This window comes from Dreissena polymorpha, chromosome 4, assembly GCF_020536995.1.
Source record: "Dreissena polymorpha isolate Duluth1 chromosome 4, UMN_Dpol_1.0, whole genome shotgun sequence".
Lineage (NCBI taxonomy): Eukaryota > Metazoa > Mollusca > Bivalvia > Myida > Dreissenidae > Dreissena > Dreissena polymorpha.
Genome location: NC_068358.1, coordinates 67,161,792 through 67,183,770, shown reverse-complemented (window position 1 = coordinate 67,183,770; position 21,979 = coordinate 67,161,792). Strand labels below are relative to the sequence as shown.

Here is a 21,979-nt window from a genome sequence, read left to right as displayed (position 1 = left end):
GAAGAAATTGTATTATATTGCTTGCTTGTTACTTGATACTAACTGTTGTTTGGGATGTTTTTATTAGAAAACATACATATTATATGCTGACAGAATAAAGCATTTAAGCAGGCTGTCCTACAAAATATCAGGGTCTAAGCTTTAACTTCTCTCTGTTATATGCAGGTCAACGTCTATGCAAGGGCTGTCCTCGTCCGGACGACCGTCTGTTTTCATGTCTGAGAGCGTGTCTGGCAGCCTGGGCAACTACAGTATAGCACAGCCACCACGCAGGTAGCAGCATACCTGGCAGCAATACGGGCATACATAATAACTGATGTCCCAATACATACTTCATTTACGCATGACTATACATGTTTTATACATGCAATCACAATAGTACAGCAATTACCGCTAGAGTATTTTGGGGTAAGGTTTAATTTCCATTCATTGGAAATAAATAGCATAACATAATGTTCTTTGGAATCTGACATCAAGTTCTATGTGCTCCATAGTATAAAATGGTTGAACCTCTAGACACATTATATCATTTCATACATTCATACATTCGCTCACAATACATGTAGATAATAATGCAGAATTATGGATGATTTTCAGTTGTATTGCCACTATATGCATGCTTTCTCAATGTTATCATTTGACCTTCACTTCTTAAATGGTAAGAAATTGTAAAAAATGTACACAAACCAGACAAAATGAGAGCAAATGAAGATGCCAAATTATGTTTTTTAACAGTACAACTGTTAAATTTATTATTTGGCCACTTTTGACATTTATAGTGTGAACAATAGTATGTGTTGTCTTTCCAGGACTGTTCGCACGTTATACTATTGTGAAGCCGAAAATCCCTCAGAACTCTCCTTTACACCAAATGTTATAATAACAAATGGTAATTATACATTATGTAACAATAATTGTTTTCATACTGATTACTATTGAATTCTAATGAAGGTTACCATGCTTATATGTTTTTATAACCATTTAAATGATTGAAATTAGTAAGATTGCTGTTTGTATATGGTGTTGGCCTAGGGACCAGGAGGTCACTTGTTTGATCCTCACCATGGGAATTTTCTGTAGATGGCCGGGTACTGGCTCTACTCAGGAAATTGACTTGTAGGCTTCTCAATTAGCATGAGGATTTTGATGCAATCAAGCTCAAATAAATTAGTTTTAACTAAAAGATGTCCCAATATCATAAAATGGACATTTTAATAACTTGTTTTCTGAAGTTTCTTATTTCTTTTCATATGAACTATGTTAAACGCTAGGAATGAGAATGCCATTTACCGTATTTATAAATTTATTAACTTTTGAAAGTACTTGGTAATGATAGATGGTGAAAGTTTATGTTATTACTACTGTTACTCAGTAATTTACATTGGGTGTTTTTGATATTTGGTACTTATTTCACCAATCTATTTCCTTAATTTGCTACAACTGACTGTGAATTGCAGTTCGGCAGTCTAAAGAACCTGGCTGGCTGGAAGGAACTCTAAATGGACAGAACGGACTAATTCCAGAGAACTATGTGGAATTTATAGACTGACACATATAGCGGATTAAGAATTACACCAACAAGGACCATGTGTCTGTACCATTGAAGACTCTAGTATAACAGAGACTAGCCACTGGGTTTTTTGGATGTCTAACGGATGTGTTCAATGTATGCCGTTTAATAATAAAAAAACACGGGTGACGAATTTAAAGAACTACTTTGTAAGAGCTTATAGGGCTTGATTTGTCTTCATGCAGCAATACAGATATATGTTGTTGTTTTATTTCAGAATCACATGTAACATGCTTTTACTATTGGCATAATGTAAAGGAAATTATATAATAATTTAATATAACAACATTTTTGTATCATGAATCTTTTATCACTTGAACTAAGTGAACAAGTGTCTTGCGCGTCAAACCAGTTTGACTTACCCTGGTAAAATTTCTTCTGTTTGTTATATACGAGTGTGACATGATATAATGTGTCTTATGCCAAATGCCTCCAGCGTAGCTTTAGACTGGCCTACTCACTTGACCAGTATTGTCTGGAGCTATCCTGTGCAATATTTTGCGGTCACTTATCATAAGACACATTTTTGCATGACATGGCTCATATTAAAGAAAATTGCATACATGCAAAAGATGTATATATAAAGCTCTGCAAGCCCTCTCCATGATTACTGAGACTAACATGCCAATTATACCTAACTTCTGTGATAGTTTCTTTGTGACTGTTTTATCATTTTATGTCAGCTGTTTGTCATTTCATATCATAATTTTAATAATTTTAATGTCATTTCCCGTCATATCACATTAAAAAAGTTGTTTTTCCTACTTACTTAGTTATTTTAATTCAAGAAACCATGCAGTGTAACATCATGTACATTTATGTCCACAATATTTTTAACTTTTAAAGCAATTTTCCATATACAGTCAATCTTGTATTTAGAGACCACTAAAGGGAGTAACCAAAAATAAAATGGTCTTTAAATAAAAAAGGCCATTTGGGATGAATGCCGACCTTTGATTTTAAATCCAGATATAGGATTATCTCCTTTTGACACAGCGATTTCAGCTTTTCTAATCAAATGAATCTAAATATAAATAAAATGAATAAAACAATTTTTTACTTAAAATAAGTTGTATTTGTTCTCTTCAATTCTTAATACAATGTAAATGGTTTGCATGGAGAATGGTTTTTTTCGACTCCAAACTCATTCGCGATTAAATTTACATGCACTTTTACTCTTCGACGCTTCCAATACCCGAATTTTCTCATTTAACGTTAATACTTTCCGTTTTGACACTTTAATTTCTGCATGTAAGCTTATATATATCTGACTCGATTATGGTACATAGGGAAATAAATAAAACACCTTGATCGAAAACTAAATAAACACGCCTGATTGGAAAATTTGCTAACACAAACTTATTAGCATAATAACAATTACATTATTTAATGAACAGATTTCGCTACATGTTACCTATTAATATATTTTTTTTTTACACCTCTCAAGAACACTGTGAAAATGTTTGTCGCTTCGGCGCATTGTTTCTGCAATAACTCTTTAACCCGTAGACTGTTGGCAATACCTCACTGTCTTATTCGACACCAAAAATTGATACGCAGTCAGCATTAACTCCAGTCAGAACCGGTCATCGAGACAAAGGAAAATGGCTGGTGTGAAATCAAAACAAAGGTGTAATCGTTAATCTTATCAGCTTAGATAAACAATCAACACTGATTTGTCCCTGAACGGTCAACAGATTTACCACTTTTACCTTAAAGCGGTCGCTTAATTCAAGACTTGGGCATCAAAATACACTAAAATCAGCGGTCGCTGGTCAGGTAAGACAAAAGTCTCTTAATACAATATGAAAATATAGTTAAAACGCTCGGGCGGGATTTTAAGTGGTCGCAAAAGACAAAAGTCGCTTAATTCAAGTGGTCGCAAGCACAAGAAGAGACTGTTAAAGGCTCATTATGCTAGAGGGGTGGGGAGTCCCATAAAATTCAGTTTCTGCTATTGTATACAAAAATCTGTCTCTTTCATTCAGCAGATGAGTGCTGCTAAGTAATCAGTTTTGAAACTGGATTTATTTTTCTTGTCAAATACTAATATGCTGATTTGTTGCCTATGCAAACCGTAAACATAATTTTTTTGGCAGGTAATTTGTTAATACCTATACCTCTGTTCACTGTGTCTCAATTATTTAATAATTTCAAAGCAGAGCATTGTTTTATTTATCTGTTGTTTGTGAGAATTTACTATTACACGTTGTTTTCAGTAGACATATTCAATGTGTTTTTAACTTTAAAGCAATCTATATGTGTTTGATTTTTACTATTTAATATATTTTGATATTAAAAAGATAAAAAGAGATTTAAAGATTAAGTCCTTGCCACAGAGTCTGAGACATTGCATTGCATGCTGATACGGTAGCAATTCTTATAAAGGATAATTGGATTATTTCACACGCAAATATTTGTTGTAAAAATTACATGTAAATAAATCTATGTTACAAGGCTATTGGTGCTTTAGAATGAGTAATTGACCATACACATGGATAACTAACTTAGTCAAGATGCTTCGCATGATATTAAGGGTATACAAACAATACCAATATTAATCACATAATATTTATTATGAGTTGTGTATAATTTTAGTGGACTGGGACTCAACACAGTTTTGACCAACAAATTCTTCATTAAACAGTAATGAGACTTGTAATATTTCTTAATTTTATTTCCTTTAGCATTTCACGGACTTATCACATTGTTATATATTTGCTGTAATTATTATGGTCCTGATTTTTTGCCTGTATTCTATGATAGGAATGACGATTATTTTAAAGTATGTGATAAGTAATGTCTGGTTGCACTGTGGGGTTATATACTTAATCTATTGATCAGTGTTTTAGTGCATGTTATCCTCTGTGTATTGATCAACACTGATAAGGGTCGATGCAATGTTGCAATGTGATCATGGCTGTTGCAAATGTATAGGGTTATAATACTTGGGATGTCTCAGGTGGGAGGGGCAGGGGTCAAAGGAAGGATTCAACTAGGCTTTAAACAAGTGAATAATGTTTGAGATCAGGCAGATAGATTCATTTTATAATTAAAATATATTTTATTAAACCCTTGCTTGTGAATATCTTTGAACAAAACCCTTTTTTATGTCCTCCTTTTAAGAAGGTGGGGAATATTTCTTGCACCTGTACTCTGTTCTATACTGTCACCACAAAATATCTATAGAATGCTTTGACCTGCAATTATGCTTATTGGTATGATGGTTAGTTCAGATGAAAGGAAGACACCTGTGGATTTCTGGTCAACAGGTTAAATGTTCACGTCACTGGTAATTGTAATATGACTTTAAGGCAATTTTTGCAGCATGATATCTTGAGCGGGCTCTGACTAACAATCATGCAAATTGGCAATTTTAGTCAAAGGAAAATCATGTCCAAGGTGCAGCTCACAGGGGCTTGGAATATGAAAGCCTATCCCACCGCAACTAGGAGAATCATACAAATTATTATGCTTCCTAGTCATGAAGAACGTTCCTTATCACTTTGCTGATCATCATGTCAAAGTTCAATGTCACAGGTACATGCAATATTAAAAATCTCTTAAAAAATTGCTCATACTGACACTTTGATGCTCTTAATTGGAGAGAGTTTTACTTGCTTTACAAATCTCTTGTTTTTCCATGTTTTAAATTCATATTATTTTTATTATATCTTTATTGGAATGTTTCCTTCATTGCATAGCCATGACACCAACATGTATTGAATGTTCAAATACAGTTTATCCCTATGTGATTTACCAAGGTACAATTTTTTTATTGGGTTTTTCGGCTTTTTCAACAGTAAGATGTGGAGCTAGTCATGGTTTTATGTACAAACAAGTCTCTTGATAATGTTTACTTGTTAACATGCAGGCCAGTTCAATGCATTGTTGGAGTGTTGGTGCTGGAGATACTATTATGTGATTTTTTACTATTATGTGATTTTTAATTGACCAAAATCGCCACCTGGTATTAACTGCTTTTGTTTTGAAGTCCTTACAATTAGTATACCAAAATGCATAACAGTTTATGAATTTTAGATATTGCTACTCACAGAAATGAAATATATTATTTACTGCTGCATACATGTGTATACATGTTTACAATATGCATTACTGTAATGATTCATTATTGTTACAATAAATGGTGCTTCCCATTTATCATCTGTTGCTCAAAACTCTTAAGACCAGCAAGCTTATGACAGTTTTTTTTCTCATGTGTGAATTCTTCAGGACATAACCTGCTCCTTAGATAACCTCTCTAATAAAATTGTTGGGCCTACTTTGATAAAACTTAATTTTTCTTGGATGGTCGTCATCAAAAGTTTCTCAAAATGGTTCCAGTAAACTGCACAGAGCTATAAATAAATAAAAAGATTCATTATATTCTTATGCATTTCTTTTTTTTTTTATTCTTTGATTGGCTGGTTCTGTATTTAAGTTCTCAAGCAGTTTTGTAACATTGTAAAAACAGTGCAGCTAGTCTGCACATGAACTCATTTTTCTCCTTAAATAACATTCTTTCTTTAAACCCTCTATTTAGTAATTTGTGAGGGAAAGATCTAAAACTAAGAAAGGTACAGGGTGCTGCTGAAAAGGAGCAGGCCTAAAGAAGGACCAGTTTTTAATGCTCCCCCACAATTTTTTTGGGGGGGGAGCATATAGTCGCTGCTTCGTCTGTCCGTCGGTGTTTCCGTGTGTCCGTCCGTCCGTGCACAATTTTTGTCAAGGCTATTTCTCAGCAATTAATGACCGGAATTCAATGAAACTTTATGGGAAGCTTCACTACCAAGAGGAGATGTGCATATTATCAGCTGGTTCTGGTCGGATGATTTTTCACAGAGTTATGGCCCTTTGAAATTTCAATTAACTGTACATATAGTGCAATTCTTGTCCGGGCTATTTCTCAGCAACTAATGACCGGAATTCAATGAAACTTTATGGGAAGCTTCACTACCAAGAGGAGATGTGCATTTCATCAGCCGGTTCTCGTCAGATGATTTTTCACAGAGTTATGGCCCTTTTAAATTTTCCATTGTACATATAGTGCAATTCTTGTCCAAGCTATTTCTCAGCAACTTATTACGGGAATTCAATGAAACTTTATGGGAAGCTTCACTACAGGAGATGTGCATATTATCAGCCGGTTATGGTTGGATGATTTTTCACAGAGTTATGCCCTTTGAAATTTTCTATAAACTGTACATATAGTGCAACTACTGACTGGAATTCAATTAAGCTTTATGGGAAGCTTAACTACCTTGAGGAGATGCGCATTTTATTTGTGGGTTCTGGATAGATGATTTATTTAGAGAGTTATGGCCCTTTGAAATTTTTAAGTTGCTAAACCATCCATCTTATTATTTTGTCCACAGTTATGCCCCTCAAGACGTTTCCTTTTATCTGAATAATTTGATATAGTGCAATATTGTGACAAAAAAAACCTTTGGGGAGCAACACCCGTCTCCGACGGTTTCTTGTTTTACATTTGTTAAAAGTTTGATGTTTCCAGGGTTTTATGAAATCAGATGCTTATAATAACAGATTTCAAACTTTGTCTTCATTTGACATTGAACATATGCTTAAATATGTGGAATTTCTTAAGGTATTAAAAGATTTCTTTCTTAGCACCCTTTTATGATGCTCAAGATTTTTCCGTATTAATAACCCAGTGGAGCAATAGGGCCATTTTGTGCCTCATTTGCTTATAGCTTCTCCAAATGGACTTATTTCTCGCTGATATTGGTTTAGTAGATACAACATAATGCATGTTTAATTAAAGGTATATTTTTGTTCATTTATCATACCTGTAATTATAAATAAGTATGTTCTGATTGTATAATGTTTTATATCAAGTCAAACCAGTTTTGCTTATTGTATTTAACATTTTAATCAATTGTTAGACAAAGTTATTAGATGATGTTACTGTCGTTGTTGTTTATTGTCACGTTCAATTAATGACATAAGTTTTTGTAAAACAATTGTAATCACATAAACATTTGTTACTTTAAAGTTACAGCTCATAATAAATAATAGAAGAATTTCTTTGAAATGTTGTTATTGGATTTGTGTGTGTTACATTCATTAAAGTCATTTCAAATATGGTTTGCAAAGCCCTCTTAAAAGAAATCTTTACATAGGTACATGTAGCTGCCAAAATGATTTAGTGCGTGTTTGACATTCAAGCGCGAACGCCGAGTTGGGAAAGTTAAGTCGAGTTGGGAAAGTTAAGTCGGCAATAAAATGTGATCAAGAGCACAATTAAAAAATTTCACAAAATTACATAAATATTTCCGCTGTCGCATGCACACGTAATTGTGTTCACATGCATAAGTTATGGCAATTAAGTGCAAGAGTTACATTTATGCAAATGCTAAAGTTTGATTGTAAAGATGCTTAAATAACAAGCAAAAACACTCAAGAACTTACGTGAAGGTACTAAAGCGCAAACCATAACACATTAGGAAGTAAACGCGCACAAGTGCATATGTATATGTGCTCGAGTGTTTTCACAATGACGTTCGTGTAAATATGTCCAAGTTGCACGTAAATCATATCACTTATGCTCTTTGAGCCACTCACGTGCTTACACTATGATAGTCTGGTGAGCGCTTAAACTAGTTCATAATCGCACATAATTGCAGTCATAGGTTCTCGTAAACATTTCTATGTGCATAACACTACAATTATTACTATATTATCATGGTCATTTCATTTATTTAGAGTTAATATATGTCAGTTTTTGAAAACTCTTTAAATGGGAATGAGCACTAAAAGGTGATATAATGATAATGATAACTCAACAGTGCAACTACACTAATGCAGCAAGAGTACAGTTCGATGGCCATAATGTGACGGTACGATGCTTGCAGTCATCATCGCATTATCGGTATCGTACAGTCTTAATGTTCATCGCATTATCCTAATCTTACAGTGTTAATGTTCATCGCATTATCGTTATCGCACAATCTTAATGTTCATCGATTTATCATTATCGTACAGTTATAATGTCGTGTTGTTTGTATTATTCTGTCGCATTTAGATCGTCGTACAGATGTGTTGTCATGTTATCGTATACGTGCTGTTGTCTCATTATCGTCATTGTACTGTCGAGTAACGAGTTTAAAATAAATCAAGGCATATGAGATAGATTTAACGGGATTCCGTACATTAGGAGAGGAACCGTCGCACATTTGAATAGTTGTATTGACTATCAAACAATATACACTGTCGGATGAGTGTTATATCGAGTTAATCAGAATTCATTAATCCTGAGTTCTACATGTATGTTGTATATTTGCAGAAAAAAAACAACATTTTTACGATCCCGTAGTAAACATGATTCACTACAAGTAAAAAAAATAAATAACAGCAGTGTTTATAAAATCATATATTGGTAGTTTATATTCACATAAAAAGATAATGTTCGTTCTGTCGTAGATCTTTAAAGGAACCCTTTTAGCATTGAAATGAATTCCCGTATTGTTCACATTTGCGTTCGTCGGTAATCTCCCTGAAATCAACAAAGAGAAAACCCATAAGGAATCTGACAACTGTCATTCGTAATGGCCTCTTTCGAGTATTAGAAATTGAGATGTATATTCACAACATGTATTGAATGATTCCCACATGATATTTCTAAATCCATGCGAGCAAGTGTCAATAGCACATTTATAAAATATATGGAAAAAATATATTGCAGATGTTTGGTAAAGAATAAATATAACTACATGTATATATAATTAAAATTAAACGATTTATATCATATAGAACATGAACTCAGATAATGGTTAATATATATCTACCTGATATCCTGCATGATTGCTGCCTTCTTCTGTATACACAGACTGTATCCATTGACAGACAGCATCACTTCAGTCTGATCAGCAGCACGTGCATCCCCGTCCTAGTTTGCTTGAGACCGCTTTCACTTCGAGATGCTCTCTCCCGGACCTTCATAAAAGGGATTGGATTCGCTTAAATACTCTAACAGTCGTCCTCGTTAGTGGTGGGTTCTTCGTAAAAAGGGTTTGTTGTGCTGAAAATGCTGATGTTATCCTCATGGAAATAACGTTGTTGTGCTTCATAAAAGGGATTGGATTCGCTTAAAATATTCTTACAGTCGTCCTCTTTAGTGATGGGTTCTTTGTAAAAAGGGCTTGTTGTGCTGAAAATGCTGATGTTATCCTCATGGAAATGACGTTGTTGTGCTTCATAAAAGGGATTGGATTCGCTTAAAATACTCTTACAGTCGTCCTTGTTAGTGGTGGGTTCTTCGTAAAAAGGGTTTGTTGTGCTGAAAATGCTGACGTTGTCCTCATGGAAATTAAGTTGTGGCGGATCATAAAAGGGATTGGTCATGCTAAAAACGCTCAAATGGTCGTCTGCTTTGTTGATGCTTGATGCGTTATTGAAGGGTTGGATTTCCATCGGCACAGAATTAATCCGCATTCGCTTATGGAAGCGCTCCGTTAATACCAACTGCCTGGCCGAACCCGCGGCCGTTGGAATGTTAACGTACATTTCGCTAGTCTCCTCTACTTGTTTTGATGCACACGAAAAACGCCCAGCAAACGCCTTGTTAAAGCGCGCTGCCAATTTATTGATATTTTTCTTTTTGAATTTGCATGACATTCTCTTCCACAGCGAGTTCCTAACTTTAATAATCTCTCCGTTATTCATTTCCTACGTTCCTTCAAACTTACGTCCTACTGCGGCAATCAGGTTGAATATTATGCCATGGAAACGACGTCATGGATTGACGTCATTATTGTTCTCGTGAGAAACGTTCTTAAGAACGTTACTATGTCTTAAAGGTTACAGTACACTAAATCATTTTTCATCTACCGTGTTCCAAATCATATTGTATCCTCCGTGGTCCAAATCATTTTGTATCCCTCTGTGGTCCTTTTTCTTAATTGTTTTTCTATTCTTGTATAAAAGTCGTTGAGCGATTGCACCAGGGCTTTTTAACGTTATTTCATGTATCGTATGTTTGTCTGCAACATTTTTGGGCATTGGAGTGGAGATTTCCCTGAAAGATGAACGTTTGGGGTGCGTTTGTTAAAGTACTGTGCTTGTGTCGAAAATCTCGCTGGCGAAATCCGACGTACCTAGACTGGTTGCATTTGGATAGAATTTTACTTTCTTACAAGTCTAGAGAGGTTATCATTGCATATGTAGTTGCAATTATTGAAAGAGGACAGATCGATTTCATAATGAGACCTTGTTTGCGAAATTTGATTTATTGGAAAGGCAAGCAAACATGCTTAGAAAGATGGCAGTTTTATAATGGGACCAAATGGGAATATGATTATCCCCCCCTTCGAAGAAGAGGGGGTATATTCTTTTGAACATGTCGGTCGGTCGGTCCACCAGATGGTGTCCGGATGATAACTCAAGAATGCCTAGGCCTAGGATCATGAAACTTCATAGGTACATGTACATTGATCATGACTGGCAGATGACCCCTATTGATTTTCAGGTCACTAGGTCAAAGTTACTCGAAATAGTACTATGGTTTCCGAATGATAACGCAAGAATGCTTAGGCCTAGAATCTTGAAACTTCATAGGTACATTGATCATGACTGGCAGATATCCCCTATTGATTTTCAGGTCACTAGGTCAAAGTCACAGTGACCTGCAACAGTAAAATGGTTTCCTGATGATAACTCAAGAATAATTAGGCCTAGCATCATGAAACTTAATAGGTACATTGATCATGACTGGCAGATGACCCCTATTGATTTTCAGGTCACTAGGTAAAAGGTCAAGGTCACAGTGACAAAAAACGTATTCACACAATGGCTGCCACTACAACATGTCAGTTTTGAAAACTATTTAAATGGGAATGAGCACTAAAAGGCGATATAATGATAATGATAACTCAACAGTGCAATTACACTAATGCAGCAAGAGTACAGATCGATGGCCATAATGTGACGGTACGATGCTTGCAGTCATCATCGCATTATCGTTATCGTACAGTCTTAATGTTCATCGCATTATCCTAATCTTACAGTGTTAATGTTCATCGCATTATCGTTATCGCACAATCTTAATGTTCATCGCTTTATCGTTATGGTAAAGTCTAAATGTTCATCGCATTATCGTTATCGTACAGTCTTAATGTTCATCGCATTATCCTAATCTTACAGTGTTAATGTTCATCGCATTATCGTTATCGTACAGTCTTAATGTTCATCACATTATCCTAATCTTACAGTGTTAATGTTCATCGCATTATCGTTATCGTACAGTCTTAATGTCGTGTTGTTTGTATTATTCTGTCGCGTTTGGACCGTCGCACTGACGTGTTGACGTGTTATCTTTACGTGCTGCTGTCGCGCTATCGTCGTTGTAGTGTCGAGTAAAGAGTTTAAAATAAATCAAGGCATATGCGATGGTTTTAACGGGATTTTGTACGTTAGGAGAGGAACCGTCGCACATTTGAATAGTTTTATTGACTATCAAACACTATATACTGTCGGTTGAGTGTTATATCGAGTTAATCAGAATTCATTAATCCTGAGTTATTCATGTATGTTGTATCTTTGCAAAAACACATTTTTACGATCCCGTAGTAAAACATGATTCACTAAAAGCAAAATAAATAACTACTAGCAGTGTTTCGACGAAAAAACTAATGTATTTGTAGTTTATATTCACATAAAAAGATAATGTTCGTGTTGTCGTAGATCTTTAAAGACACCCTCTTAGCATTGAAATGAATTCCCGTATTGTTCACATTTGCGTTCGTCGGCAATCTCCCTGAAATCAACAAAGAGAAAATCCACAAGGAATCTGACAACTGTCATTCGTAATGGCCTCTTTTGAGTGATAGAAATTGAGATGTATGTTTAAAAAATGCTATTTTGAATGCTTCACACATCATATTTCTAATTCATTCGAGAAAGCGTCAAGAGCACATTTATAAAATGAATGGAAAAAAGATATTGCAGATGAATGGTAAAGAATAAATATAACTGTCACACTAACATTACTAAATACTATTACGCCGTATATAAAATCATTCAACTATGGATTAACAAACACGGCCTTATACACATGCTCTATATAATTTAAATTAAACGATTTATATCATATAGAACATTAACACAGATAATGGTCAATATATATCTACCTTACATCAAGCATCCTTGCTGACTTCTTCTGTACACACAGACTATTTACATCGACAGACATCATCACTTTAGTGGGATCAACAGCACGCGCATCCCCGTCTTCTAGTTTGCTTGAGGCCGCTTTCACGTTGAGATGCTCTCTTCTCGAACCTTCATGAAATGGATTGGATTCGCTCAAGATAATGTTAGAGTCTTTCTCGTTAGTGGTGGGTTCTTCGTAAAACGGCTTTATTGTGCTCAAAATGCTGATGTTGTCCTCGTGGAAATTGTGTTGTGGTAGCTCATAACATGGATTGGAAATGCTCACAATGTCGTCTGCTTCGTTGATGCATGATGCGTTATTGAAGTGTTGGATGTCATAGCATTAATCCGCATTCGCTTCCGGAAACGGTCTGTTAATACCAGCTGACTGGCCGAGCTCGAGGCCGTTGGAATGAACATGTCGCAAGTCTCCTCTACTTGTTTTGAGGCACATGTTTTCGTGTTGATATATATTTCCCAAGAAAACAATCTTTAAAGTGGAACGACATATACCCGGTAGGTCACATTTGCGTGCCGTTGCCAGTCTGCCGTCGACAATCTCCCTGAAATCGACATAGAGTGAAAGAGAACACAAATAAGAAAACCGACAACTGACATTCGGTTTGTCATCTTTTTTTAAAGTTTTAGAAATTGCGATAGACTATACATGTAGCTATATTAACAAAATGTTTTATTAAATACTTAAAATCATATTTCTAAATCCATTCGAGAAAAAGTCAATGATACTGGTATAAAATAAATGTGCAAATAAATATTGCAGATGCACGGTAAAGTACTGTATATCTATGTCTTACACACTTAACAAAAAAAAACGCTAAATTTAGGCCCCTTAAGTTATGGGTATATGTACATCGACGTCAAAAAAAATTGCAACACAAGCTTTTTTTTTCTTTTTTTGTAATCAGTATATATGTATGGGTTTCGGAGAAAAACCCGGAAAAACTATCTCAACGGAAACTTGATTTATGGCAGATAGTTTACGAGCACCTGCTCTTTGATAAATTTCGCAATAAAATCTCTGTATTTTCAATATGTGTCGCTCTCGTAACTTTTTTGCTGTTAAATTGTAGTTATTTTGTTGTCAATCTGTGTTTAATAAATGTATGAATACATTTTAAAATGAACACAATTGTTTAAATTCTTTTTTTTGTCATTTATTATTACCTATTTACACTCTGATCTGCATTATAGCATTACCCCACCCACGCGTAAATCGATGTAAAAGATGTGCATATAACTACCATTACAAATATATACTTTTTACATGTGAAGTAATTACAAAAATAATATACAACAATAACTTACAACAATAATCTTGTTCATGAAGTAACGACGTTTTCAAAGTCGGTGTAGTCTTTGTTACTTCATATACATATGAGCGTATATTATAAATTCTTACACAAACATTATTACATACAGATACGGATTTCATTAACGTATCATAAAATTCTAATAAACAAGTAGTGTGAACGCTTATAGAAATTTGAACACGAGTTGTAAGGGAAATAATTGAATGTAATTTACGTTACCAATTTTGTATGTTACCAAATTTACGAATTTCATTAACTTATCATAAAATTCAAATAAACAAGTAAATTAAACGCTTATAGAATCTTAAACACGAGTTGTAAGGAAAATGTTTAAATGCAATTTACGTTACCAAATTTACAAACAAAATCAAACACTGAAAACAAAATAATGTTGCAACAATTTACTGCTTGATACTACAGTCTTAACGCCGTTGCGTGACTAGTTTAGTTTGTTGTTTCAGTGTCATCACTTGCATCGTCAAGGAGAGGACTACTAGTATTTGAGCATCCTTCACTCAGATGTTTAATTTTCCATTCTTCCATGAAATAGTTTGATAGTTTGTAAAAATTAATATCAATTTTTGCTGTTTAAATGACTTCATCATGTGAGACATTGATGCGTGGTATCACTTGTGCATCCTGTAGGTTTGGTATTACTGTAGCTATGATACCCATTCCGTGAAATGTATGCAGACCATCAATTGTACAAATGTTATGATCAACATTGTCAGCTACAAACTGAACAAATTCATTACTAATAGCTTCTATCTTAACACCATGCGTCACTGCTGCACTTCTTTCAAATGCACATACTTCCTGATAAGACACACTAAAACCTGAGAGAAAAAGAGATCATATAATTACATTGTTCATGTGTCACGACTAATAGATGGATACAACCAAATAAAATACCTTTACATTAGCAAGTCGCAAAACTCAAAAATGATTTACGTAATATTAAATTACATGTACTCGATCATGATGCAAATAGGTAAGTGCAGTTATTTATGCACCATTTTAATTATAACTAAATCATGAATATTACAAATGAAATCTTGATTTGTTTAATCAATTGTAAAATTTGTTATAAACTACAGCTGAAATGGCTATATTGTTTTCCATACTTTTAGTAAAACATTAGCTTAAATTAAGTCGTACTGAATTTATTTACAAATTAATCTGCTACTTTCAGCCAATATGAAAAGAGAAATACTTTGATTTTCAATTTACCTAGGTTACTTAAACAGTCAACCATCATCTTTGATCCAGACATATGATGTACCATCACCCCTAACCCAAGCTGTAGCGGACAGATAAAACTCCTTGGTGTTGCTGTTTGCACTATGGACCGTCCAATCGATGCTATTTATATTTTGCCCTGTTTATTCTCAGTAACCTTTTGAAGAAATAACTGCAGACTCTCAGGTACATAATCTATATTTGAAATTAAGGATTTAATTTCTTGGGCTTTGGGATAAGTATTTATGTCTTTGTCTATGGCCTTTATATCGTTTACTAGGATGAATCTAGCAGCTGTAGATATGGTGCTGCCTTTACAGTCTTACATTCGTCACTTTTGTTTCTTTTATAAAACGAGTGAAGGATGGCATGCGCTTCACTTTTGAATGTAACAACATCGTGTTTGCCATTGATTTCAGCAATAATGATATTGTCTCCAAAGTACTCCAATATTTTTTCTTCATATAAACAGAGCTGTACGAGTCATTTCCACATTTTTCACTTTAAATGTTCACCAGTTCGAAAACTTAATTGTTCATTTTCATGGCTTTCTAAGTAGTTCATTTTATCTAAAAATGCCTCTAAACTTGCATTATTAGATGGCCTGCCTCTACCCTTCTCATTGACTCCACTATTCTGTCTGTATTTTTCAGGAATGTTCTAAAGTGTTCTAAATTTATTGTTACAGCTTTGGTGATAGCGTGCTTCTGCAGCTTGAAGATCGTTAACGACTTCGATTCTGCCAAGAATATCACTTGCCCAATCATCATTTCTTTTTCTGCACAGAGCCTTAATTGATGCTTGAAAGTCGAATGTTTCTACTTTTTGTACAATATCACATTCTTCATCAAGTTTATTTTTATTCTGATTTTCTATTTTTGTTCTACATAATACGCAATTGTGTTCGTAAATAAATCTACTTCCAGCTATCTTTCTTGTTTTAGGGCTTCTTACTGTTTCGTCGTTGGCATCTTATTGTTTCCTCTTCCTGTTGTAATCATAACCGTACTCTTTTCTACAATCACGTGTTGTTTAGGTCTAACATCTAGCCCATAATCTAAATTAGAAGGTTAAGAGATAATAAAAATGCCATGCGTTTTTGAAAAGAAACAACACGTAATAATATGGAACATTAAGTGAAAATACTATCAATATCCACTTTTATATCTTAAATGAATTGAATTATTTGATCAAAATCTTTATGTATTCATATTTTCATGAAATATTTCTCAACATTTTTTTTCTTTTTGAAAAAGGCCGTCAATATAATAGAAAGAAACACTGTTTGAGACATACCTTTTGTTTAACTGTGAGCAATTAAAGTGTTACATGCTTACATGCCTTCTGCGAAAGCTTGGCTAATGAACGACCATCATTTTTCTTGCACAGTACACATACACGTTCATCATCATTTTCACTATCACCACTGAAATTGTTGTTTGATGCAATTAGTGAACTACTTGAATAAAATGCAATACATGAATTTTACAAAACATGTATGTAAATCATTGAAATAATTAAATCACAGTGACCAAAAACTTAAAATTTTAGAAAAACAGGGTTGATGACATCTGACACTAGTCAAATAGTTATCAAATACCACTATGAGATTGTTTTTCCAGCTAGCTTGTAGAAGGTCATTTGTTCTCTAAACATGTCCATGCTCGTGCACTTAAGGGGGGCATATTGAGCGTTTGTATTCTTTGACATATCTTACTAGTCTTCTTCTCAGGTTAGCTAAAATAAAACGAAAACATTCGGTCTACATTTTGTATATTATATCGGTTTTGTTCAAATCACAGGTGGTTAGCGTGTGGCTATGATATTAATTAGTGAAAACATAATTTTGAATGATAAATAATCATATTATAACGAAAAATCAACTTTTCTGGAAAAAAGTACTATCAAATATATATATATATATAATACAGGCATTTCCCCAGGAATTTGGCCAAGCATAGCGGCAAGACATCGCGGAATGGGGGTTATTGCGGAAGGTTGTCCATTTTTCGGGTCGATTTTTAAAAACGATTTTCTACCTGTCTTTAATAAAATATACAATACTTTGAAGCTATTTAAAAAACTACAATTTATCTAAATGTGTATAATTTTTTCCTAAATTTATTTCATTCAAGTCATATTTTATACTATGAAATAACAAGAAAAATAAAAGCAGGCATTAAAACGCTTATACAGTTTCATATTTTACCACAAGTGTACAGATATAATAATTTAACTTCCAAAAACTATTCTTCGAGGCTTTATCCAGGTGCTAAGCATCCATCATTCTTCCGAAGTCCACTTCCTAATTGTCTGGTCCTTCAATGCTGACCATCACAAGAGCATGGTGGACAGCAGACTTTAGGCGAACACGATTTTCATTTTGTTACCGTTTTCATTTTGCTGAAGCCCTCTTGCAAACTGCAATACGCATAATTTGTAAAATAATTCTGAAATTATAGAGATATTTAAGCATTTTTCGTTTGTTTATGAATTCTTGACAGTCTAGTTAAGTACCGACGGAGCAGTACCGACTGCTGAAAGCACTGGTCTGCACATGTGACGTATGCACAAAGAGCACATCATACCTACAAAAGATTGGATTATTTTTTCAAACAACTGTTTCATTTCATAGTCTATTATATGTTCATAAAGTTACATTAAGACATGCTTTCATATTGAAAATTTATTATCTGTAGTGTCTAATCTTTGATGCAACACAATATCTGTCTTATAAACCGTTTGAGCGACAATTTTAAATTATTATTCACTTGCGATTTCATTTTGTTTTGCTTTTACTACATACTTATACAAAATATTAAGTAAAGTAAAGATGTACTTACTTCCTTCAACTTTTGTTAAACATGTAAAATCTTGCTTCCAACTACTTTCGAACCCAATGGCTCGCTGTTTGAGTCGCTTGGTAGGTGGGTCGGAGGTTTCAGGATCACTAACAACGTCCTGGAAACTTTCACTTGTATTTAATGCACTATTTGACAGCGACGATTCATTAGTAGCACTAACGAAGAAATAGATAATTGCAGATTTCCCAGATACAGGCCTTGGTCGTTTCTAAAATCGTATCATTCTGTCATGCCCAAAAGCTAAAGAAAACTTTGTTGCGGGTTTATAGCGTGCTCTGACTATAGGCTGTTAATGCATTTAATGAAGGTTCTTTAAATTTTTATAAAATGCTGTGAACACATTTTTAGTTGGCGGTAGCAATCAAATGAGGGGTTTTACTCCAATTAATTAAAAATACAACTTCAATTACGCTGAAATATATACTTTATTTTACTGAAAATATACGATTAATGTGACATGAATATTCTTACTCATGCCTTGATTGTTTTGTTAGACTGACGATGTAGATTGTGCAAGTTATAATAAAACGCATGTTATGTTCTGTTCTTCAATAACGCACTACCGAAACAAGCAATAGTGTTTTTTTTAAACATCGCTGAAATATTTGCATGCAATTAAAATAAAACAACACAAAATTGAGCATACCTTTAATTACTCTTACGCCGCGTATACCGGTTTATAATGGATCTTTTTTGACCATTTTAAGTGGACAGACACCATAACTGACCCCTATACACGACCCGTAAATCGTGCTTGCGTCTTATCAAAATATTTGGATCACGGCTTGCAAGGGCTTGACAAATTCACAAGCGTCGCGGCGACATGATCGGAAAATCAAGCGCCGCGGCAAAATGGATTTCGAAGTTCAGGCACAGCGGGCATTTCCCCAACGCTAGATGTGGTATGATTACATAGATTTTTGTAGATACAAAATGCTCGTTTTAATTTATTTGTGGCCACAATAAATTCCATGTTAATTTTCTGCGAATATATCTATTCATACGACACACGAACACTAAAATGGTACCATATTAAAACCATAATGAAAACGAGCATTTTGTATCCACAAACATCTATTTTACCACACCACATCTGGCATTAAAATTTCGGCAATTTCCATAAGGAACACTGATTTTTAATTGTTTAGCTTTATTTTACGAAATATTGTAGGAACTTTCCGTTGATTTTGAGTAGTAATGTTACTGTAAGAAATAAAACCATACACAATTCGCTGGACCTACTTGCAGTGGTTTTTTTTCACTTATAGGGGAATGGTGGCGGGGTCCGTCCAAAGGGGAAAAAATGCGTCGTTTTTAGGAAAAGGGGAAAATTAAAAACTCACTTGTTTATATGTAATGATATTTATTATATTAATACACATGTTTGTATGAATATAATATTCACAGCTGAATGTCTTTGTCCTTTTTCTTAAAATTAAAATATATATCAATGATTTTTTCAACATTTAAGTGTCAGACAGTTCAGCCTTCATGCATTGTCTCAGTTTTCTTAGCCATTTTGAGTCTAATTGGGATCTTTCAAATCGATAAAATGGCAAATTTGAGCATGTTTTATCAATAAAATGGACCAAATTGGAATTATTTTATCAACAAATATTGACGCAATATAGATACATCAGGCCTTTTCTTTACCATTTTTGGGAGAAAAATGCAATTAATGTGAAAAGTCCACTGATTTGGGAAAAACTATTTAATACAACTCTTTATAATTATTCAAAATAATATAAATTTTAGCTATATACTTTTTTAGTTGTTTATGAAATAAATTTGAGATATATTTATCATGATTATGAGACAGTTCTTTCTAAAATAAAAAAATAATATTTTTTTTTTAACTTCTGGAGGGGATTTTTTTTACAAAATGGGGGACAAATATATACTCTTTTTTGAGGGGAATGGGGCCGAATATCGGCCCCGAAATTGCCATAAAAAACACTGACTTGACAGCGATCAGACAAGATTCATGAATGAAATCTCCAGGTGTAAAGTCATACCTTCGCATGGGACCAATGATATCACTCTAGTGTTTAAAATGTCAGTTAGTTGAAATGTATCTAAACAACGGTTTCAAACGGCGCTGGACAGTTAGTTTTGATGCATAATGCAACGACAAGCATGGTAAGAATGTTTTATTTCATACGTTTTATTCAATTATGTTTTTGAGGTCCGTGAACTTCGCAGGGAAAATGCTCTTTACTCCGTGAATATTTCAGTCTTAGATCCGGTATGATCGATTTTAAGGGGGTCACGCGAGTTGTGTATCGTGTTATTTCTTAAAAGTTGACCCAGTATTTGTATAAAATATTGCAAGACATGTACATTTCAGAAAGGACATTCATTTATGCGTTTAATAAGACCGAGATCGTGAAAACTGCTGCACAATTGATAAAGTCATGGCTGTTCAAAGCGATGCACCCTGTTTTCGGGCGATTTCGAGTTGAATACCATTTTATATATATATTTGATAGTGAAAATTTTTTTGTCAGAAAAGTTGATTTTTCGTTATAATATGATTATTTATCATTCAAAATAATGTTTGACTAATTAATACCATAGCCACACGCTAACCACCCGTGGTTCAAATTACAGGACATTACAATGCAAAATTTCGGCCATGTATGTCAGATTTATACAGGCCCAAATAATTAGTGTAAGATTATAAAGCCAGTATTCTTGAAATGGTTTTGGTCCTTGAGCATATCAGGACAAAACGAAACTGTTATTCAACATAAATAACTTAATAAGTATTTACCTTTTAATTTATATCTACATGTTTAGATCCTCTAAAGACTATCGACATATACTGAGAGTCACACTGCTATTGCCAAAAACAACTAGATTTAAATGCTGAACCTCAAATAAAATGAACAGTTGCTCGATAACTAACTGGATAAACAATTAAAATCATTTTAAATATAACATTCCTATGCTAAACACATGTAAAATCGACATCCACTTTTTAACAAAAATATTACGATTTTCGTGAACATTTGACACATATGCGCTTCCGTATTTTTTTTTAATGCTTTCTTGGGTAACCTTGAAAATTCCAACAATATTTGTTCACACTTTATTTTCATCTTATGACCTAGATATAGATGTTTGGTGTAATAGATGGTGTTACATTAAAGATTATTTACAGTTTCAATTGATGAACGCTGTTTTGAAATAACACGCGAAAATGCATAACACTCTCAAGTATTTTTTATATGAAGCTGCATTACGGTAAAATATGAAAGGAAAACGTAAATACAATTTAATACAATTGATAACAACTCACAGATACATTACCTGTGCAAGAAATAGGCTGATTCTGTTCTGAAGGAGAATTTAAAATCTGCCGCGCGCAAAACTGTTGTTTACTTCGACACCGGTTACGGCGTGTTTAAAATACGACGTCATGTATGGTGTACACGACGGGTCATCTTAAACAGCCAGAAAAATGTCACATTTCAATCGATTTTTTTCCGAAACCCTTTGTTCGATTTTTTTTCGGGTTTTTGTCTGTATAATGTTATATATTAAGAAGTTAAAATACGTGAAAAAACATTGTGTTGCAATTTGTTTGACGTCAAAATTTAATTTGATCTGACTAATTGCACAGTAGACAAAGTCACCTAACGATAACTAACCAACATAACCTTGTATACACAAATGCGCTATATAATTATAATAGAAACTATTCATATATAATTAGAACATGAACTAAGATAATGGTCAATATATATGTACCCGATAGCCTGCTTCGACGTACGACATCACTTAAAAGGGGTCAAGAGCAAGTGCAT

The 21,979-nt window shown here is 34.0% G+C and overlaps 2 protein-coding genes across 9 annotated transcripts in view; one reads left to right on the top strand and one right to left on the bottom strand.

Moving 5' to 3' along the window:
- LOC127879102 (rho GTPase-activating protein 26-like) overlaps positions 1 to 7,615 on the top strand; it is a 177,132-nt gene extending 169,517 nt beyond the window's left edge. The window contains 1 exon segment of the mRNA XM_052425743.1: positions 3,201 to 7,615. The gene's annotated coding sequence lies outside the window, so the exon portion shown is untranslated.
- The window catches only part of LOC127879105 (spectrin beta chain, non-erythrocytic 1-like), a 254,747-nt gene that overhangs the window by 15,269 nt on the left and 217,499 nt on the right, over positions 1 to 21,979 (bottom strand). The window lies entirely within an intron of this gene.